This window comes from Rhinopithecus roxellana, chromosome 10, assembly GCF_007565055.1.
Source record: "Rhinopithecus roxellana isolate Shanxi Qingling chromosome 10, ASM756505v1, whole genome shotgun sequence".
Taxonomy (NCBI): Eukaryota; Metazoa; Chordata; class Mammalia; order Primates; family Cercopithecidae; genus Rhinopithecus; species Rhinopithecus roxellana.
Window position 1 is genome coordinate 84,509,257 of NC_044558.1, and position 23,541 is coordinate 84,532,797.

At 45.7% G+C, this 23,541-nt stretch overlaps 1 non-coding gene and 1 pseudogene across 1 annotated transcript; one reads left to right on the forward strand and one right to left on the reverse strand.

The window, feature by feature from the left end:
* Nucleotides 1–3,052: 3,052 nt before the first annotated feature.
* On the forward strand, nt 3,053–12,481 carry LOC115900089 (annotated as a pseudogene).
* Nucleotides 12,482–14,872: 2,391 nt separating this feature from the next.
* Nucleotides 14,873–15,007, reverse strand: LOC115900179. Its single transcript, XR_004059849.1, has one exon. It is a non-coding gene; the product is annotated as a small nucleolar RNA SNORA70 (small nucleolar RNA).
* Nucleotides 15,008–23,541: the final 8,534 nt, after the last annotated feature.

The following is a 23,541-nucleotide window of genomic DNA, read 5'->3' on the forward strand; positions in this document are numbered from 1 at the left end:
GTTTTAAGATGTGTCATCATTGGTATCTACTATGTTTGTTATGGTGTCAACATGTGTTACTGGGACAGTAACTAGCCAGGCCCAAGATACAGGAGCAGAAGGCTGATTCTATTGCTTTCCCATAGGTCACCCTTCCCTGGGGCTTGCACCCCTGCCAGGCCACAACAGGGGGCAGGAAGCTTCTCTTTGTCCCCTAACTCACCTCAGCCACTGGGAATGACTTGGTTCACTCAACTAAATCTGGGTATAACTACCCTACCTTCTTATGAATGCTGGATTTCTTTTAACCTCAAGATCTCCCCTCTGTTCCCCTCTACCCAAGTCAAATACCCATGCTATCCTCAGGAACTTTAAAAAATATCTGTTTCATAGTCAAGACAGCTGGCCATTTTACATAACAACCCACGGCTTCTGCAACCCTAAACAAAAACTGGAGATGGATGGGGAAAGGCTCTCCTAATGGTGGATGGGTAGAGAGACGTCTGAGGTTTCTGGAGGACTGAGGACCTATTGTTTTCTCCACCAGTCTAAGCAGAACAGGTATAAAAACAGAATGGAAGGAAATTTACATTGATCCAGGACGGGGCTTTTGCTGCAAGTTGCAAATTATGTTATTTAGGGTGCTTTTGTCTGAAAGTAGCAGAATGCCTGACTCAAGCTGGCTTGAATATGAAATAAATTATTATTTCATGTATTAGGATATCCTGGGGGAAGATACTTCAGATGGGGTTGAGTTAGTGGCTTGACAACATCATCAAGGATCTGGGTTCTTTCTGTCTCTCTGCACTGCCACCCTTGTTGTTGGGTTCATCCTCAGAAAGAAGGATCATCAATTCTTTTGTCTCTTTCATGGGAAAATCTTTCCCAGAGTCCTCTTTACCCCACCTCACTCTACCCTGTAGTACTAGAAGTGAGTCACATGACTGTTCCGCTCCTGATAAGAGACAGGGAATGACCGTGACCGGCGTGGACCAACCGTCTGGGTTGGAATGGATGTCGAGGAGTCGTTCACAACGTCCATGCCTGGGTATAGCAAAGATCAATGAATCTAGGCTGGATGGGAAAGGAATTGGAGGAAGGAGGGTCCTGAGAGGGAGAAAGTGGAAGGGCCAAGGGATTCTAGAGTTCAAAGAACTGCTAAGCTGGAATGATCAAAAGAGCAGAAGGTACAAGTCTGTGATCAGAGAAATGCGAGACTTTAGAGGAAGATTCATTCCAGGAGAAAATGAGGGCCAGTACATGGTCCAGGGAGATGGTGGCTAAAGTAGAGTGGAGGTGAAGGTCATTGGAATAAGAAGGGACAGGAGTTGAGGGGCCAGGAGTTCGGCTAGGTCCTGGCTCATTAAAGTCACCAATATGGCAGTAGGAACTGGGGCGAGAAGGATAAGCCAGTTGCCAAAGCCCTCTGAGAATAAGAGTTGATTGATTGATTGATGAGTAGGCATAAATAAAGGTTGATTGATTGATTGATGAGTAGGCCTCATCAATGAGAAGGCGCAGAAGGTGGTACAGGCAGATGTCAGGAGCCTCAGCACTTACTCAAGATAGAGGACTATGGATCTGGAAATAGAGGTGCGGAGTGTAGAGGACACCATGGAGGTGGGAGACGGACCACCATCCTCTGGGAAGGGCTTCAAGAACTGTCAGGGAAGAGAGCCAGGTCTTACTCGGGGCAGGAAGTAGAGGGAACTTTGTATGCAGAGGTCAGGACCTTAAAGATAAAGAGCACGCTCCACTCTTCCTTTTCTCCATCTCACAGGCTGGAATGAGCATCTGTGGGTGAGCCACCTTTGACCCAGAGTTTGGGTCATATCCCTACCTGCTAATTGGTAATAGAAGCATGCTTGAAACATGCTTGAAATCCTTCCCATGTGTCCATTAATCCTTAGAGCTTGTCAGTATCAGGGGTGTAGCAGACACTCCTAATTGCCCATTCAAAATCCATTATAGGTATGGCACAGTGGCTTATGCCTGTAAACCTAGCACTTTGGGAGGCTGAGGCAGGAGGATCCCTTGAACCCAGGAGTTTGAGACCAGCCTGGGCAACATAGTGAGACCCCTTTTCTCTACCAAAAATAGAAAAAATAACCAGGTGTGGTGGGCATGAGCCTAGGTCCCAGCCACTCTGGAAGCTGGGTGGCGGTTGCGGGGATCATTTGAGCCCAGGAGGTAGAGGTGAGCCATGATCACGCCACTGCACTCCAGCCTGGAGTGCTGAGACCCTATCTCAATAAATAATAAATAATCCATTCTATTTTCCTTATTAACAGAATCCCCAATTTTGTTCAGGTTTGAAACCCTTGAGAAAGACAACTTCATCCCCAATTCAGGAGTATTCACGTTAGTCTTATTCTGCTTGTGGGTGACTGGTGTAGGAATGGATATGAAGATGAGTATATGGCTATGAAACATGAGAGGAAACTTGTTGGGGGGCTTCTAAAGAAAGATGTAGGGGCTGGGCACAGTGGCTCACACCTGTAATCTCAACACTTTGGGAGGCTGAGGTGGGAGGATTGCTTGAGATCAGGAGTTCAAGACCAGCCTGGGCAACATGGTGAAACCCATCTACAAAAATGTTAAAAACTAGCCAGGCATGAGTGGTGCACACTTACAGTCCCAGCTGCTTGGGAGGCTGAGGTGGAAGGGTCACTTGAGCCCAAGAGTCAAGGTTGCACATCACTGCACTCCAACCTGGGTGACAGACTGAGATCCCATCAAGGAAGGAAGGAGGGAGGGCAGGAGGGAGGACAGAAGAAATGAAGGAAAGTAGGAAAGAAGCCAGGAAGGAAGGAAGGAGGGAATGAAAAAAGGAAGGAGTAATTCCTAAGAAACAGACACATGAAGAGATGGCCCTTCTGAAATGACATGCTCTGCATGGCAGAGCAGAATGATGGAAAGAACTTGGTTTGAACTGCTGAGTTAACTAACCCAGGAGCCACCCTACCTTGGGACTCTCTCTCGCTCTTTCTCTCTCTCTCTCTCTCTCTGAAATATTATTTAAGCCATTTTAACTGGGCTTTCATTTACTCATAGCCAAAGAATTCTGTGATGATCGGAAGACTGACCACAGCATCGCTGCGGTACAGAGCCAGGCAAACATCTTCCTGCTGGAGGCAACCTGCCTGGGTGCTGGGATCAGTCTCAGATCCAGCACACAATGGGCCGCCCACCCTGGCATCTTCCTGTGGTGTCCTTTCCCTGGCATCTTCCTGGTCATCGACAGGTCCTGGAATAAGGTACTGGAATGTGGCTCAGGTGTCTACTACCTTATAGACCCAAAGCCTCAATTCCCTTCCATTTTCTCATTCCCCTTGAGAGTTCTGGCAGCTTCTCCTTTAGTCCAACTAACACAGAAGAGATACTCTCATTCAAATAATGGGGGGGTTGACTGCCTCTAACTAGCTCCTTCCTTCCTTCCCTTCCTTCCTTTCCTTCCCTCCCTCCCTCCCTCCCTCCCTCCCTCCCTCCCTCCCTCCCTCCCTCCCTCCCTCCCTCCCTCCCTTCCTTCCTTCCTTCCTTCTTTCCTTCCTCCTTCCTCTCTCTCTCTCTCTTTCTTTTCTGAGACAAGATCTTGCTTTGTCATCCAGGTTAGAATGCAGTGGCATCATCATAGCTCACTGCAGCCTAGACCTCCAGGGCTCAAGCGATCCTCCTGCCTCAGCCTCGTAGTAGCTGGGGCTATAGGCGTGCACCCCCACACTGGGCTAATTTTTGTATTTTTGGGAGAGATGAGGTTTCATCATGTTGCTGGGCTCAAGAAATCTGTCTGCCTCAGCCTCCCAAAGTGCTGGGATTGTAGGTGTGAGCCACTGCGCCTGGCCCAGAATTTCATTTCTTTTAAAGGCTGAATAATATTCTGCTGTACAGATATTCTACATTTTGTTTATCTATTAATCTGTTGATAAACATGTAGTTTCTTTCCACTTTTTTGGCTACTGTGGATAATGCTGGTATAAACATGGTTCTACAGATTCCTGTTCATGTTCCTGCTTTCAGTTCTTTGAGGGGATACAGCCTGTAGTAGAATTGCTGGGTCGTGTGGTAATTCTGTATTTAAGCTTTTGAAGAAACAAATTTTGTTTTTTCTTTTTTCTTGTTTTAACACAAAGAGCACTTCCCCTGTGTTTTTATGTAATCTATCAGGATAGCCACACGCGCCTGACAGCATCTCCTTTTTAACCCAAAAGCTAAATACATCACCCTTGGAAGGGGAGATATCTTCCTTGTATCAGCGAGTCACCACCTCTCTTGCTAAAGCAGAAATAAAAATTATTAATTTAATTCCAGCTGGGCGCAGTGGCTCATGCCTGTAACCCCAGCATTTTGGGAGGCCGAGGCAGGTGGATCATCTGAGGTCAGGGGTTCGAGACCAGCCTGGCCAACATGGTGAAATCCCGTCTCTACTAAAAATACAAAAAATAACTGGGCAAGGTGGTAGGCACCTGTAGTCCCAGCTACTCAGGAGGCTGAGGCAGGGGGATCACTTGAATCTGGGAGGTGGAGGTTGCAGTGAGTTGAGATCACACCACTGCACTCCAGCCTAGGGAATGAGTGAGACTCTGTCTTAAAAAAATAAAAATGTAATTCCAACAGTGCGTTTTGCTACAGAGGATAGAGAGGGGAAGCAGAATACAGTTATGCTGAATAGTTGAACGTTTAGTACATGAGACAAAAAACAGAAGCAGAGAGACTGAGAGAAGAAAGAGAAGAGCTGAGTTATGGGGCTTTGACGTGAAGACCACCAGCCCCAAGACTCCCTCGAGTGATCCACAATAGAGAGGTCCTCCCTAGTCCTGGACTCCAGGAAGACAAGAAAACGTGTCTTCTTGTTTTCTATGAGATCTTGTCTTCCATATTTCTCTCTGAGCATCCGCATAAAAAGCCCTAAGTTGGCCGGGCGCGGTGGCTCAAGCCTGTAATCCCAGCACTTTGGGAGGCCGAGACGGGCGGATCACGAGGTCAGGAGATCGAGACCATCCTGGCTAATATGGTGAAACCCCGTCTCTACTAAAAAATACAAAAAAAAACTAGCCGGGCGACGAGGCAGGCGCCTGTAGTCCCAGCTACTCGGGAGGCTGAGACAGGAGAATGGCTTGAACCCGAGAGGCGGAGCTTGCAGTGAGCTGAGAGACGGCCACTGCACTCCAGCCTGGGCGGCAGAGCAAGACTCCGTCTCAAAAAAAAAAAAAAAAAAAAGCCCTAAGTGTGTAATTGTTCAAACGAACACAACTGAAACACAGTCTCATTCCTTGGTCCCCACCAAACTGACAGCACTTTCGTGTCAATGACATTGACTCACTTGGGCCCATTCTGTTGAGCCAGTGACATGGCACTCATCAGAGTAGTCGTCTCAATCCAGCTAAAGAGCTCCAAGCCAAATGGAGAAGCCAATGGAATGGGTAGGAACCAGGATTGTCACGAGGCTGGAGAATGGAGATGGTGATGTGGGATAAAGCAGGTACATACAGCAAGCAGGATGTGAGGGCCAGAGCCAAGGGGTCTGCAGGTCAGGAGGATGAGCTCAGGGTCGCTGGCAGCCCCGGGAAGAAGGCGTAGGGAGGGCACCTTGGCTCTAGGTTGGCTCTGGGTTGCCTACCTTGGCTCCTTCCTGCAGGTGGGTAACCTGCAGGAAGAGGAGAGGGGATGGTGATAGCTGGGCCTGGTGGCAGGTGCCTTTAATCCCAGCTACTCGGGAGGCTGAGGCAGAGAATTGCTTGAACCCAGGAGGCTGAGGTTACAGTGAGCCGAGATCGCGCCACTGCACTCCAGGCTGGGCAACAGAGCGAGACTGCGTCTCGAAAAAAAAAAAAAAATGTTGAATATTGGATTATTGAAACTTGGCATAGAGGAACCACTGTCCTTGTCTTCTAAGAGCTTATATCCTATTATTATTTTATTATTATTAACATATCATTATTAATAGCTGCAGTTCACTGAACATTATTATGTACCAGGCATGGTGCTTGTAATTAGTCATCTCATTGAATTCCCTTAATGAAAATTAGGTAGTCAGAGACCTTTCTTCATGGATCACAACCCCAGGGGCATGTGGGATTTCAGAGATGTGTTTTGGGGAAAGAGGTATAATTATTCAACTTTCAGTTAATTAGCCACTTAGAGAAACTACGTGGTAGGTGGGGTTATAAAGGAAGGCAAAGAACTGGGCAGGCAGATGCTAAGTGGGAGACTGTTCCAGGCATAAGAGAAATGGGGGTGGGTATGAAAAAAAGCGAGTGAGAGAGAGAGCAGGAGAGAGCGCCAAGGGAAATTTGGTTTGACTGAATAAAAGGCCAGTGAAAAGAGGGAGTTTTGGTAAGAGCTGTGCCATGGGCAGCGAGAAGCACAGAGATCTTGGGAGGCTGAGATGGGAAGATCACTTGAGCCAAGAGTTTATTTGTAAAGATGAGGTTTCACTATGTTGCCCAGACTGGTCTCAAACTCCTGGGCTCAAGCAATCCTTCCATCTCGGCCTCCCAGAGTGGTAGGATTATAAGCGTGAGCCACCAGACCCAACCCCAGCTCTGCCATCTCTATGGTGTTACTCTCATGAGCATGATCCAAAATGGTTCCCACCAGAAGTGAATTCTAAAAATGCTGGAAGCACTTTGGGAGGCTGAGGCAGGTGGATCACCTGAGGTCAGGAGTTCGAGGCCCACCTGGCCTACGTGGTGAAACCCTGTCTTTACTAAAAATACAAAAAATTAGCTGGGCATGGTGGTGCATGCCTGTAATCCCAGCTACTTGGGAAGCTGAAGCAGGAGAATCGCTTGAACCTGGGAGGCAGAGGTTGCAGTGAGCCGAGATCGCACCACTACACTCCAGCCTGGGTGACAGAGCAAGACTCCATTTCAAAAAATAAATAAATAGGCTGGGTGCTGTGGCTCACGCCTGTAATCCCAACACTTTGGGAGGCCAAGGCGGATGGATCACAAGGTCAGGAGATCAAGACCATCCTGGCTAACGAGTGAAACCCCGTCTCTACTAAAAATACAAAAAAAAAAATTAGCTGGGCGTGGTGGCGGGCGCCTGTAGTCCCAGCTACTCGGGAGGCTGAGGCAGGAGAATGGCGTAAGCCCGGGAGGCGGAGCTTGCAGTGAGCTGAGATTGCACCACTGGCACTCCAGCCTGGGCGAAAGTGCGAGACTCCATCTCAAAAAAAAAAAAACAAAAAACAAAACAAAAATAATAATAATAAAATAAATAAATAAATAAGAATAAAAAATAAAAAGCCTGGAAGAAGGAGGGAAGGAGAAAGATAGGGCGTGGTCCTCCCTTGAAGGATGTGGTCTGTCACTGCCACTTGCAGGTCATTGGCCAGAGCGTAGTCACGCGGTTACACCTACCTGCAGTAGAAGGTGGGAAATGCAGTCCTTATTCTGCTGACCATGTTCCCCACCGAAAATCAGGGATCCAGATATTGAAGACAACCAAGAATTCCTGCCACCAACACCCATGAAACAGTCCTCTGACCTGGGCTGAATGAGTAGCCTGTCCTACACATGCAAGGAAATCTTTGGGTTCCCAGGGGATCTGGGCAGCTCTGAGGCATATAACATAGCCCAGCCAGGAAAAAGCTCCCAAAAGAGAATTTATTTGTCCAGGAATGTACAGGCAAAACATGACCATTCTGTGTTTTTCCATGGGGTAGAGGCCCGACCAACCTCATGTGGTTTGTTCGGTCCAGCTCGGCACTGACAGAGGCTGGTGGGGGCTGGGGGAGGGTCTGAAAGTCCGGGGTCTCAGGTATGAACTATTGCTCTGATCAGCTGCTAGGCTGTGTCCTGTGGGCATGTGCTGGGTTCCTACATGACCCAGAGGTCACTGATTTCACAAGTTCTGCAAACAATCCAATATTCAAATATTTAACTATAGCAGAGATTGATAGCTTTTTCTGTCATGCCCAACTTCCTCCTCTAGCTGAATCTGAAATCAACAGACCTTCATATCCGTAGCTGTGGCTTATTGGACTATTCCCTGATTCACCAGCTGAAAGACAGTCATGCTCTCCTCTGAGGTTCCATCATACCTGGAATAGACATCTCTTGGTAGAACCATGCTTCCTATGTTCTCAGTTGATATGGCTCAGGTCGAGCTGTCCCCTTCCACAAGTTGCAGGGGCGGGTCCAGGACTCAGTCCTAGATAATCAAAGCACGATTTTCCCCTGGCTACTGTGCTTTGTTCAAGAGCAGGCACATGATTCAGGTTGGTCTAAGACAAGTTCTGGAATTTTGGCTAAAATCATTGAAAAAGTGGTGCTCTTTGAGCTGGAGTTGCTAAGCTGGCAGGATATAAGCCTAAAGTTCTTGGTGGCCATCATGCCAGCAGGGAATTAAGTTGACTTAGAAAAAACCAGAGGGAAATGATGGAGGGATTTCCGATAACATCATTTGGACACCCTGATCAAGCCATACCTGAAACCTCAACTAGATTTAGGAGCCAATAACCTCCCTTTATTGCTTAAGCCAATTGGAACAGGCACACCTATCCCTTTTGACCAAGAGTCTTGGATAATCTAGCATCTCTGTGTCCCTTCATAATGTGGCTTCTCATGTTGTATCTGATATTGCAATTATTCCTGAGCACATTTAATGCATTCTCCTTGGCTCCGAGAATTTTGTTTTTTTTATTTTATTTTTTTGATGGAGTCTCTCTCTGTCGCCCAGGTTGGAGTGCAGCGGTGCGATCTCAGCTCACTGCAACTTCCACCTGCTGGGTGCAAGCTGCCTCAGCCTCCCGAATAGCTGGGACTACAGGTGTATGCCACCATGCCTGGCTAATTTTATTTTATTTTTTTATTTTATTTTTTTTTTGAGACGGAGTCTCGCTCTGTCGCCCAGGCTGGAGTGCAGTGGCCGGATCTCAGCTCACTGCAAGCTCCACCTCCCGGGTTTACGCCATTCTCCTGCTTCAGCCTCCCGAGTAGCCAGGACTACAGGCACCTGCCACCTCGCCTGGCTGGTTTTTTGTATTTTTAGTAGAGACGGGGTTTCACCATGCTAGCCAGGATGGTCTCGATCTCCTGACCTTGTGATCCACCCGTCTCAGCCTCCCAAAGTGCTAGGATTACAGACTTGAGCCACTGCGCCTGGCCTCCTCCTTCCTTCCTTTCTTTTTCTTGAGTTAGAATCTCACTCTGTCTCCCAGGCTGGAGTGCAGTGGCACAATCATGGCTCACTGCAGCCTTGAACTCCTCGATTCAAGCGATCCTCCTGCCTCAGTCTCCCAAGTTGGGATTACGGGCATGAGCCACTGCACCCGGCTCAGTTCCCCTCATTTCTAGGGGAGAGTCTGAAGAGTTTCATGGTATGGGGGCCTGTGGTCCATCCTGACTGCTACCCTGTACATACACATGTCTACCCAGCAAATACCATTCGGGGAAATAAAAAAACACAAGATCTATCTTTTTCAACACAAGTTACCATGGTGTTTTGCTTTGTCTTGTTTTTTGGTGGCAAATAGATTGTGGGCCTTGGGGTCTCAAGTGAGCGCTCAGATCCCAGCTTCCGAGAAATTCCAGTCAGCTATTTAAAACGCCGAGCAGAGCCTGGTGAGAATGAAACCACAATCCACTAGTTTCCAGCCCTTATTTTTCTCCCTCTAGAAAGAACTAGGAATCAGGAATCTCAAATTTGAGCCATCACTTTGTCCAAAGCTAACTCTGTGACCTTGAGCAAATCCCTTCCCCTCTCTGCCTCAGTTTCCCAGGAATCCCTCTGTAAAGACCTTTTCCTCTCTGTAACCATGGTGGTGCTGCTACTGACCAGCAGAGGGCAGTGTTGCACCAACATTCTCTATGGAGCTGCATTACTTTTGCCTGACCTTGGACAGGAACATTGAAATCATTAATTAGTGGTCTGTGTCATTCTCTTTTTCAAAAAGCCTTATATTATCCTCAGTGCATAGTCAGAACAAGGTCTTGCCACAGTGTACAGATGAGGAAGCAGAGCCTCAGAAGCATAAGAAACTTAATTACTGGTAATTTTAGTCATAACACATCCTAAATTTAGACTCTCAGAATGGTATGAACCCATTGCTGTATGTCTGAGCAGCAAAGCATTGGTAATCCATTACCTGCTTTATGCATCATGAAGCACTTTCTGATCCTCAATATCGACAATTCTCATCTTATTCTCCTCCAGTTTGTAAATGAGCAAACTATGGTTTCTAGAGGCTGTATCATTTGGCTTAGCTTTTTTTTTTTAAGAGACAAAGTCTCGCTATGTTGCCCAGGATGGCCTCAAACTCCTGGCTTCAAGTGATCCTCCCACCTTAGCCTCCCAAGTAGCTGGGATTACAGGTGTGAGCCATTGCACTTGGCACCAGCATATTCACAATCAGTTCCATCTTAGAGGCTGTTTGGTGGACTCCCAGAAATATTAGCTTAAAAATGGCAGAGCCTGGTGTTTTGCAGTTTTTATGTGATGAAATGTACTGAGTTCTCATGCAAATATTGCTCCTTGTTTTGCAAAAGGAATTAGGCCCCTTTCCCCCATCTCAGCAGCTGACCCGTTATTAGCAATCCACTAGGGAACTGGACTAGCTTTAGATCAACAGTGGTTCTCAAAAGAGACTATCAAATGACACACTTGTCCCCAGCTCCAGATTCCGATATCCACACCCCAAACATCCAATCACTGCTTTTCATGGTCTTTTGATGTTTTTTGTTTTGGGTTTCGGTTTTTGGTTTTTAGTGTCTTTTTGAGACAAAGTCTGGCTCTGTTGCCCGGGCTGGAGTGCAGTGGTGCCATCTCGGCTCACTGCAACCTCCACCTCCCAGGTTCAAGCTATCCTCCTGCCTCAACCTCCCACCATACCTAGATAATTTCTGTAATTTGAATAGAGGTGGGGTTTCACCATGTAGGCCAGTCTGGTCTCAAAGTCTTTTTTTTTTTTTTGACAGAGTCTCACTTTGTTTACCGAGCCAGAGTGCAGTGGTGTGATCTCGGCTCACTGCAACCTTTACCTCCCAGGTTCAAGCGATTCTCTGGCCTCAGCCTCCTGAGTAGCTGGGATAACAGGTGCACACCACCTTGCCTGGCAAATTTTTATATTTTTAATATAGATGGGGTTTTACCATGTTGGCTAGGCTGGTCTCGAACTCCTGACTTCAAGTGATCCACCCACCTTGGTCTCCCAAAGCGCTGGGATTACAGGCGTGAGCCACTGTGTGTGGCCTTCTGCTTGATCAATTCTGCTATTTAGACTCTGATGCAGGGACAGGGGCGGAGCTGGAGGGGGTGGTTCGGCGTGGGGGCCGTTGGCCCAGACAAATAAACATGGAGTCCATCTTCCACGAGCAACAAGAAGGCTCACTTTCTGCTCAACATTGCCTGAATAATTTATTGCAAGGAGAATATTTTAGCCCTGTGGAATTATCCTCAATTGCACATCAGCTGGATGAGGAGGAGAGGATGAGAATGGCAGAAGGGGGAGTTACTAGTGAAGATTATCACACGTTTTTACAGCAGCCTTCTGGAAATATGGATGACAGTGGTTTTTTCTCTATTCAGGTTATAAGCAATGCCTTGAAAGTTTGGGGTTTAGAACTAATCCTGTTCAACAGTCCAGAGTATCAGAGGCTCAGGATTGATCCTATAAATGAAAGATCATTTATATGCAATTATAAGGAACACTGGTTTACAGTTAGAAAATTAGGAAAACAGTGGTTTAACTTGAATTCTCTCTTGATGGGTCCAGAATTAGTATCAGATGCATATCTTGCACTTTTCTTGGCTCAACTACAACAGGAAGGTTATTCTATGTTTGTTGTTAAGGGTGACCTGCCAGATTGCGAAGCTGACCAACTCCTGCAGATGATCAGGGTCCAACAGATGCACCGACCAAAACCTATTGGAGAAGAATTAGCACAACTGAAAGAGTCCATAAAACAGACCTGGAACGAGTGTTAGAAGCAAATGATGGCTCAGCAATGTTAGACGAAGATGAGGAGGATTTGCCGAGGGCTCTGGCACTAAGTCGCCAGGAAATTGACATGGAAGATGAGGAAGCAGATCTCCACAGGGCTATTCAGCTAAGTATGCAAGTTGCAGAAATATATCTCAAGATATTCCACGGACATCAGGTACAAACCTTACTTCAGAAGAGCTTTGGAAGAGACGAGAAGCCTACTTTGGAAAAGAGCAGCAAAAGCAGCAACAGCAGAAGCAGCAGCAGAAGCAGCAGCAGCAGCAGCAGGAGCAGCAGGGGGACCTATCGGGACAGAGTTCACATCCATGTGAAAGGCCAACCACCAGTTCAGGAGCACTTGGGAGTGATCTAGGTGATGCTATGGGTGAAGAAGACATGCTTCAGGCAGCTGTGACCATGTCTTTAGAAACGGTCAGAAATGATTTGAAAACAGAAGGAAAAAGCATAGTACCTTTAAAAAATAATTTAGATATTCATACTTTCCAACATTATTCTGTGTGATTACAGGATAGGGTCCACTTTGGTAATGTGTCAAAGAGATGAGGAAATAAGACTTTTAGTGGTTTGCAAACAAAATGATGGGAAAGTGGAACAATGCGTCAGTTGTAGGACTAAATAATGATCTTCCAAAGAGGCATTCAGCAATTAAAGACATTTAAAATAGTTTTCTAAATGTTTCTTTTTCTTTTTTGAGTGTGCAATATCTAACGTGTCTAAAATTAGGGCATTTTTCTTGGATCTTCTTGCAGACCAGCTAATTAGCTCTTGCCTCAGGCTTTTTCCATATAGTTTTCTTTTTCTCTCTTGTAGATAATTTGGCTCACATCATCTAATAGTGGCTTTCATTTCTTATTAACCAAATTAACCTTTCAGGAAAGTATCTCTAGTCTGTATTGATAATAGTAATGGTTCTAGAAGGATAAACGGTTCTCCCTTCAACTGTATACTGTGTGCTCCAGTGTTTTCTTGTGTTATTTTCTCTGATCACAACTTTTCTGCGACCTGGTTTTCATTATTTTTCCTCAATTCTTTTGAAAGATGGTCATCTTTTCTGAGGTCTAGCATTTTAAGCCCTATGATGGGATCATTATTTCATGACTGGTGCATTCCTAAACTCTGAAATCAGCCCTGCACAAGTACTTGAGAATAAATGAGCGTTTAAAAAAAAAAAAGACTCTGATGCATTCTTCAGTATGTCAATTTCATTTTCAACTCTAGAATTTCTGCTTGACTCTTTTTAATTATTTCTGTCTCCTTGTTACATTCATCTGATGGAAAATCTGAATTCCTTCTCTGTGTTGTCTTGCATTTCTTTGAGTTTCCTCAATACAGCTCTTTCAAATTGTCTACCTGAAAGGTTGCCTATTTCTGTTTCTGCGGGTTGGTCCCCGGTGCCTTATTCAGTTTGGTGAGGTCATGTTTTCCTGCGTGGTGTTGATGCTTATAGATATTCATCAGTGTCTGAGCAGTGAAGAGTTAGGCATTTATTGTCGTCTTCACCATCTGGGCTTGTTTGTGCCTGTGATTCTTGGGAAGGCTTTCCAGGTATTCAAAGGGACTTGAACCCCAAACCCAATAACACTGTGGTTCTTGCGGACTCCTAAAGGTACTGCCTTAGTGGTCCTGGATAAGATCCGGAAGAATTCTCTGCATTACCAGGCAGAAGTTCTTGTTCTTTTCCCTTACTTTCTTCCAAACAAACGGAGTCTCTCCCTCTCTTTCTGAGCTAGGCCTCTTGGAACTGGGGGTGGAAGGACACAAGAACCCCTGTGGGACTGCATTGGTTCAGACCTGAAGCAGCCCAGCACTGGGTCTCACCTAAGGTCTGCTAGAAATGCTACCTGGCCACCACCTGAGTTCACTCAAGGGCCTGGGGCTCTACAATCAGCAAATGGCAAACCCAGCCAGGGTGTTGTCGCTCCCTGCAGGGCAGTGAGTTCCCCTAGGCTCTGGGTGGGTCCAGAGATGCTGTCTGGGAGCCAGGGATTGAAGTCATAAACCATTCTATAGATGTATTAAGATAGAATAGAATTCTATAGACGTACTATTCCACTGCAGGTAAGCTGGCACTCAAACCGCAAGACAAAGTCCTTCCCACTCTTCACTCCCCTTTCCTCAGTCAGAGGAACCTCTCCTTGTGGCCACCACTACCACCAGCCTATAAGGAGTTCTGCCAGGCCACTGCGGATGTTCACTTAAAGCCCCAGGGCTCTTCAGGCAGCCTGTGATGAATGCTCTCAGGCCTGTGACTCATCCTTCAGGGCAATGGGCTCCCCTTGGCCCAGGGCAGGTCTGCAAATGCTGACCAACAGCCTAGGCCTGTACTCAGGGACCCCAAGAGGCTGCTTGGTGCTCCACCCGACTGTGGCTGAGCTGGTACCTAAGGGGCAAGACAGGTCCCCTTTACTCTTCCTCCTGCTTTTCTCGAACAGAAGGCATCTTTCACTGTAGCCACCACAGCTGGGAATGTGCTGGGTCACACCTGAAGCCAGCATGTCTCAAAGCCCAGTGCCCACCGGTGGACAGGAAGTAGGATTTAGTGGTGAGTATTAAGAAGGGGCAGCACAGTGGAAGCTCTCATGAGCGCAGGGCCCACTACTTGTCCAGAGGGCCGCAATGGGGATGTACTTGTGAGACGTACACACATTTCAGATGAGCCGCTTCTCAGCTACCATATCTTCAAATTCATCTTCATTGAACTTGGTGAAGCCCCACTTCTGTGAGATGTGGATCTTCTGGCGGCCAGGGAACTTGAACTTGGCTGTGAGCGGGGCCTTAACTACATGCTCCTTGTTCTCCGGGTTCAAGGCGGATGGACATGATAACTTGGCCAATGTGAACCCAGCCACAGTGCCCTGGGGCTTTCCAAAAGCACCTCGCATATCTGTTTGGAGCCTACACTGGGGTAGTGCGAGGTCAGAGACACGAACATCCATCTGAAGGGCCCGTCTCCAAGGTCCCTTAGAGCAGTCCATACAAGAAACAGGCTGCGTGCACCATCAAGGAAGCTGCTGTTTGTAGCCATTGTACACTGGACCCCCATGAGGCGAGGAACTCGGCCAGCTGAGTTGGCTGTAGATGCCCGCAGCATATTACCTGGCTATGGCTGTTGGTTATACAGGGCCCTGGGGCTCCTTCGTCAGCAGATGGTGAATGCTGCCAGGTCTCTGCTGTGATGGGACAGCCCTGAGTTCAATGTGAAGTCCCCAAGTTGCTAGCTCTCCATCTCCCACGTGCACAGATCTGTCTGTGCCACATGGTCACTGCCAGGGGTGGGAGTGGGGGGGTGGCCCAAGAACTCCCTTAGCTGCCCCAGCTAATGTCTCAGGAGGTTGTGTGCCTCTGACTCCACAGTCCACTGTGGAGTGTGAGCCCAGCTCGGCACTCAGGTTTGCCTGTGAATTGCAGTCCCGATGGCCTAAACTGCCCCTCAAGTCTGCTAAGGGCCCCAGAGCACTCCAGCTCACAGTGGCAAGGCTTGCCAGAACTCAAGCTCCAACTGCCAGGATGGGCAATTCCGGTGAGTGCCAGTCCAAGCACTCCCTGTGTGAGCCAGTGTTAGCTAAGTACACTTGGATTCTGCTTTCTGCTGTGACAATGCGAAGTCTCATAATCACTGTGCTCTTCCTCTCCAAAGCACACCAATACTCCATGCCACGGGGCTGCTGCTGGGGGGTGGGGGATGGGTGGCATCAGCAACTCAAGACTGTCTTTCCTGCCCTCTTCAACATCTCTTTCAGCGATATAAGGTTGAAACCGGGTGCTGTGATTGCTCACCTGATTTTTGGTTCTTGCAATGGTTCTTTCTGTGTGTTGTTAGCTGTTAAAATTTAGTGTTCCTGTGAGGGGTCAAATGATCAAATGATGTAGGTTTCTTTCTTTCTTTCCTTTCTTTCCTTTCTTTCTTTCTTTCCTTCTTTTCTTTCTTTCTTTCCTTCTTTTCTTTCTTTCTTTCTTTTTTGAGACAGAGTCTTGCTCTGTCACCCAGACTGGAGTGCAGTGGTGCTATCTGGGCTCACTGCAAGCTCCGCCTCCTGGGTTCATGCCATTCTCCTGCCTCAGTCTCCCAAGTAGCTGGGACTACAGGCACCCGCCACCATACCCAGCTAATTTTTTTGTATTTTTAGTAGAGATGGGATTTCACAGTGTTAGCCAGGATGGTCTCCATCTCCTGACCTCGTGATCCGCCCGCCTTAGCCTCCCGAAGTGCTGGGATTACAGGCGTGAGCCACCGTGCCCGGCCACATGGTGTTGGCTTCTATTCAGCCATCCTGCTCCACCCTCTGTGATTTGTTTTTTTTTTTAAAGGCAGAGGCAAAGTTTGGTGCTGGTGGTGGTAGAGAGAATAGTGATTATTAGCAGAAAAAGAAAAGAGCTCCAGGATGCTGTCTATATTTAATACGCAGGCCTCCTGGCTGGATCATATTGATGGTTCAGGTAGAGGGACAGGGTCGCCACTATCCCCCCCAACTGCTCCATGTCACCAGACCTCTGGCTCCTCACACGGCCCAGGTACATGGGACTCTGTTTTTTCTTTTCTTTCTTTTTTTCTTTTCTTTTCTTTTCTTTTTTTTTTTTTTTTGAGACAGAGTCTCACTCTGTCACCCAGGCTGGAGTGCAATGGTGCCATCTTGGCTCACTGCAATCTGCGCCTCTGGGTTCAAGTGATTCTCCCACCTCAGCCTCCCAGGTAGCTGGGATTATAGGCACCTGCCATCATGCCCAGGTAATTTTTGTATTTTTGCAGAGATGGGGTTTCACCATGTTGGCCAGGCTGTTCTTGAGCTCCTGATCTCAGGTGATCCACCTGCCTCAGCCTATCAAAATGCTGGGATTATAGACATGAGCCACCATGCCCAGCCAGGACTCTGTCATTTCATTGTGCAGTCCTACAGACCTTCTCTTTCATCTGTACCTGTTTCATTAGCCAGGGCACCAGTCTCCTGAGGACTGCCTAGGTAAATGCCCGGATTAATTTGCTCCTGTAAGACATTTATAGACACTCTCTGTGGACAGATCATACACTCAGGAAAGAGCAGCAAACAGGTCTTAGCACCCTGTGAACCTGATACTGGGAGGGGCCCCACACCCTCTCAAATCACCCTCATTTAGTCTTATTTATACAAGTAGCAAATTTAGGACTCAAGATCTGCCCTGTATGGATGTCTTTCTAGGCATTTTGTTGTCTGAAGTTTGTTACTTCTCCGGAAGAGATCATGGGAATAATAGCACCTGAGGTCTTCTGTCACAGTGTGGCATGTCAGGGTCTTTTCTACCTGAATGTTAGTTTTGCTGGATATAACATTCATGGCTTATAGTTTCTTTTCTTAAATATGTACTCCATTTTCCTCAGGTACAAAGTATTGCTCTCAAAAAGGTAGATTCTAATTTCTTTCCCTTACATGTCACTTCTGCTTTTTTGTCTAGAAGCTCAGAAATTTTTATTTTTTATTTAAAGCCCAGTATTGTACTAGAATATGACTAATAACTTGTATTAGTCATTCTGAATCAAAATTCCATGAACTCTTTTTTTTTTTTAATTTATTTTTGAGACAGAGTCTCATTCTGTCACCCAGGCTGGAGTGCAGTGGCATGATTTTGGCTCATTGCAGCCTCTGCCTCCTGGGTTCAAATGATTTTCCTGCCTCAGCCTTTGGAGAAGCTGACATTAAAGGTGCCCACCACTACACCGGGTAATTTTTGTATTTTTAGTAGAGATGGGGTTTCACCATGTTGGCTAGGTTGGTCTTGAACTCCTGACCTCAAGTGATCCACCTGCCTTGGCCTCTCAAAGTGATGGGATTACAGGCGTGAGCCACTGCGCCTGGCCCATGCACTTTTTCAATAAGCAGAATCTTCCAGTAAAGGTATACTGAATTCATGGATAACATACTCTGGTGTACCCAATAATCACTGGGCCAAGAATTGGCTTTTATTTTAGTTGCCTCTGTTCCATGTGACTGTCAGCAGATTCTTCTCTTTGCTGGATCTAAACGGACCTCATTGGTAAAACTCTCAATTGAAAACACTTTATAGATTGATGAAAGTGAAGCCAGGGCTCTGTCAAGCCTTTGCTTTTTATGTTGTAGGAAGAGGGACTTGATTTCCCAGAGAAAGTCAAATCAGGGTCAGAATGACAAATTATTGGCTTTTTCTGTGTGTGGAGAAAGAGAAATTATAAGAGAATAGATCTGAACAAGGTATTACATAAATGAGCCCAAAATGGGTCTGTATTGAATATCCAGTGCCACGAAACTAGAGATGAATAGCAGAAGGAAAACAGGAAAATTAAAAAATGTGGAAGTTAACAACACTCTTTTTATTGAAGTAAAATATACACATATAATTTATCATCTTTACCTTTATTTATTTTTCTTTTTTTTATTTTTTATTTTTGAGACAGAGTCTCGGTCTGTCACCCAGGCTGGAGTGCAGTGGCACCATCTTGGCTCATGCAACCTCTGCCTCCCGGGTTCAAGTGATTCTCCTGCCTCAGCCTCTGGAGTAGCTGGGACTACAGGTGCCTGACATCACACCTGGCTAATTTTTGTATTTTTAGTAGAGACAGGGTTTTCATCATGTTGGCCAGGCTGGTCTCCAACTCCTGACCTCAGGTGATCTGCCCATCTCGGCCTCCCAAAGTGCTAGGATTACAGGCATGAGCCACTGTGCCTGGCTTTACCTTTTTTTTTTTTTTCTTGAAACAGGATCTCACTCTGTCACCCAGGCTGGGGTGCAGTGGCTTGATCATAGGCCACTGTAACCTTGCACTCTGGGCTCAAGCAATCCTCCCACCTTGGCCTCCCAGAATGCTGAGATTATAGGTATGAGCCGCTGTGCCTGGCCATCTTTACCATTTTTAAGTGAAAATTGGTGGTAATAAATACAGTTATATATATTCCTTTTCCCCCTTGTATCTCCCTTTCCCTCTTTCATTTGCTGGCTTCTGGTAATCATCAATCCACTCTCCATCTTCATGAGATCTGCTTATTTAGCTCCCACAGATGAGTAAGGACATGTGATATTTGTCTTTCTATGCTGGGCTTGTTTCTCTTCACATAATGGTCTCCAGGTCCATCCATGTTGCTGCATATGACAAGATGTCATTCTTTTGTATGGCTGAATGTTTATATGCGACATCTTCTTTATCCTGGGATAAAGCAAGCCTCCTGCTTCACCCTCCTGAGTAGTTGGGGCTACAGGCACATGCCACCATGCCCAGGTAATTTTTTATGTTTTATAGAAACACAATTACATTGTGTTGTCCAAGCTTGTCCTGAACTGCTGGCCTCAAGTGATTCTTCCACCTTGGCCTCCCAGTGTGCTGGGATTACAGGCATGAGCCACTGACACCCAGCCACGTTGGCCATTTTAATGTCTGCTTTTGAGAAATATCTGATCAGATCATTTGCCCATTTTTAAATTGGATTGTTTGGGTTTTTTTGCTATTGAGTTGTTTGAGCTCCTTATATATTCTGGTTATCAATCCCTTTTGAGATGGTTTGCAAATATTTTCTCCTATCCAACGGGTTGTCTTGAAGTAGGAGGTGGGACTTGATGCCAGTGGCAGGGCTCAGACATCAGACCAGATTGAGGACTAGCTAAAACAGGAAGAGGCAAAAGCACCTCTCCATAAGACGTGGCCACCATTGTGCCATGTCAGTTTACCGTTGCCATGGCAATATCTGGAAGTTACTGCCCCCTTCCATGGCAACAACTCAACGACCTGGAAGTTACCCTTTTTCTAGAAATTTCTGCATAATTCACCTCTTAATTTGCATATAATTAAAAGTAGGTATAAATAGGACTGCAGAACTGCCCCTGAGCTGCTACTCTGGACACACTGCTTATGGGGTGGCCCTGCTGAACAGGGGGCAGTACCTCTGTTGCTGCTGTACACTGCTGCTTCAATGAAAGTTGCTGCCTAACACCACCAGCTCGCCCTTGAATTATTTCCTGGGCAAAGCCAAGAACCCTCCCGGGCTAATTTTGGGGTTCAACTGCCCTGCATCAGTCTCTTCACTTCGTTGTTTCCCTTATTTTTTCACTTGACGTAATTCCAACTGTCTATTTTTGCTTTGGTTGCCTGTGCTTTTGAGGTCCTACACAAAAAATCTTTCCCTAGAGCAATGTCCTGGAACATTTTCCAAATGTTTTCTTCCAGTAGTTTCATAGTTTCAGGTCTTAGATTTAAGTCTTGCTGGGCATGGTGGTGCAGGTCTGTAATCCCAGAACTTTGGGAGGCCGAGCCGGAGGATTGCTTGAGTTCACGAGGTCGAGAACAGCCTAGGCAACATGGCAAAACCCTATCTCTACAAAAATACAAAAATTAGCTGGGCATGGTGGTGTGTGTCTGTACAGTCCCAGCTACTCGGGGGGCTGAGGCAGGAAGGTCACTGGAGCCTGGGAAGGTCAAGGCTGCAATGAGCCAGGATAATGCCCCTGCACTCCAGCCTGGGTGACAGAGCAAGATTCTGCCTCCAGAAAGTTTTAAGTCTTTATTCCATTTTGATTTGATTGTTGTGTGTGGTGAGAGGCAAGAAATAGTTTAGTTTCATTCTTCTGCATATACTTATCCAGTTTCCCCAGCACCATTTAGTGAAAAGACTGACCTTTTCCCAGTGTATGTTCTTGGAACCTTTGTCAAAGATGAGTTAGTTGTAAGGCTGGGCTCAGTGGCTCATGCCTGTAATCCCAGCACTTTGGGAGTCTGAGGTGGGTGGATCACCTGAGGTCAGGACATGATGAAACCCCATCTCTACTAAAAATACAAAAATTAGCCGGGCATGATGGCACATGCCTGTAGTCCCAGAGGCTGAGGCAGGAAAATTGCTTGAACTTGGGAGGTGGAGGTTTCAGTGAGCTGAGATTGTGCCACTGCACTCCAGCCTGGGTGACAGAGCAAGAACACTCCGTCTCAAAAAAAAAAAAAAAAAAAAAAAATTAGTTGTAAATTCATATTCATGGATTTATATCAGGATTCCCTATACCATACTATTCATCTATGTGGTCTGTTTTTATGCCAGTACCATGCTGTTTTGGTTACTATAGCTGTGTAGTATATTTTGAAGTCTGATAGTGTGATGCATCCAGTTTTGTTCTTTTTGCTCAGGATTGTTTTGGTTATTTGAGGTCTTCTGTGGTTTCACATAAATTTTATATGTTTTTTCTTTTTCTATGAAGAATGTCATTGGTTTTTTTTTTTTTTTTTTTTTTTTTGAGGTGGAGTCTCGCTCTGTCGCCCGGACTGGAGTGCAGTGGCCAGATCTCAGCTCACTGCAAACTCCGCCTCCCGGGTTTACGCCATTCTCCTGCCTCAGCCTCCCGAGTAGCTGGGACTACAGGCGCCCGCCACCTCGCCCGGCTAGTTTTTGTATTTTTAGTAGAGACGGGGTTTCACCGTGTTAGCCAGGATGGTCTCGATCTCCTGACCTCGTGATCCGCCCGTCTCGGCCTCCCAAAGTGCTGGGATTACAGGCTTGAGCCACCGCGCCCGGCCGAATGTCATTGGTTTTGATAGGGATTGCATTGAATCTGTAAATTGCTTTGGGTAGTATTATAATTTTAACAATAAAATCCTTGCAACCCATGAACATAACATGTAATATCTTTCCACTTTTTGTGTCCTCATTAAATTCTTTCATTAGTGTTTTATAGTTTTCCTTGTAGAGCTCTTTCACTTCTTGGTAAATTTATTCCTGTGTGTTTTATTTTTATTTTGGTGCTATTGTAAATGAGCTTTCTTTCTTGATTTCTTTTTCAGAATGTTCTTTGTTGGTGTATAGAACTGGTACTAGCCTGGGCAACATGGTGAGACCCCATCTTATCTCTACAAAATTTTTAAAAAATCTAGCCAGGTATGATGGTGTGCACCTGTGGTCCCAGCTACTTGGGAGGCTGAAGTGAGAGGATCGCTTAGGTCCAAGAGATCAAGGCTGCAGTGAGCCATGTTCGTGCCACTGCACTCCAGCCTGGGCAACACAGTGAGACTTTGTCTAAAAAAAAAAAATAGAAATGCTACTGATTTTTGTATGTTGATTTTGTATTCTGCAACTTTACTAAATTTGTTGATCAGTTCTAACAGTTTTTTGGTAGAGTTTTTAGATTTTTTCAGGTATAAGATATGTCATCTGTGAACAAGGCTTATTTGACTTCTTCCTTTCAATTTTGGATGCCCTTTATTTCTTGTTCTTGCCTAATGCTCTGGCCAGGACTTCTAGTATTATGTTGAATAATAGTGGTGAAAGTGAGCATCCTTGTCTTATTCCAGTACTTAGAGGAAAGGCCTTCCATTTTTCCTCATTCAGTACAATGTTAGCTATGGGTTTGTTATACATGGCCTCCACTTTTTTTTGAGCTATGTTATTTCTATATCCATTTTGATGAGGGTTTTTAATATGCTAAACTTTACCAAATTATTTTCCAGCATTTATTGAAATAATCATATTGTTTTTGTTTTTGCTTCTGTTTATGTGATATATCATGTTTATTGATCTGCATGTGTTGAACCATCCTTGCATTTCTGGGATGAATCCCACTTGATCATGAAGCAGGATAGGTAGTCAAAGAAGTAACCATGTTCTCAGGATGTAGTAACTGTGGTGACTATACAATCAACACATTAAGCCTCAGTATTTGCATTGTAATTGAGCTCATTCAAGCAAAGCTATCTTCAGTAGGGACTTTCCCCTCTAGAGAGCATGCACAGTTTGATTTTACCTGTCCTCAAACTGACCCTTTGCTCATTCTAATAGTAAAAAAAAACCACCCCTGGGTGGAGATTAAAATGCAAATGAGATATGCAATGTATGAACAAGCATGTACAGCTACTGTGCATGGGCCAGAGGACCACCCAGAAGATGCTTACTAGCAACACCTTTTCTAACCCTTTATGAATAATCTTGTAAGACTCTCATAAAGGCAGTCTTCCTAGTGCCAGTTTTTGCTGTCTTGCCCTTATGAGCAACAAAATTCTCTCTTCCAGGGTGTACTATCTATTTTGCACCAACCTTTCAAATTGTTATTATTATTATTATTATTTGAGATGTAGTTTCACTCTTGTTGCCCAGGCTGGAGTGCAATGGCACAATCTTGGCTCACCGCGACCTCCACCTCCTGGATTCAAGTGATTCTCTTGCCTCAGCCTCCCGAGTAGTTGGGACTACAGGCGTGCACCACCACAATCTATTTTTGTATTTTTAATAGAGATGGAGTTTCACCATGTTGGCCATGCTGGTCTCAAACTCCTGACCTCAGGTGATCCACCTGCCTCAGCCTCCCGAAGTGTTGGGATTACAGGCCTGAGCCACAGCACCCGGCCTACAACAACTGCTTTGAAAGGGCTTTTTCTCCATGATTAGGAAGATTCATGTTTAGAAGCTTGGTAAATAAATCCAAAACCTCTTCCCAGACAATGAGATGACCATTCAAAGTCCTATTTTTTTTTTTAACCTTTGCAAGTCACCATATCAAAAGTAAAAAATATTTTTACAATCTTACTCTTTTTCTTATATCACAACTTACATAAAATGAGATGCACTTCTTTTTAAAAAGTTTTCAAAAGCATTTCGTTGTGGTTTTAGATGATTTATAGGTGATCAGTTTGAAGAGTG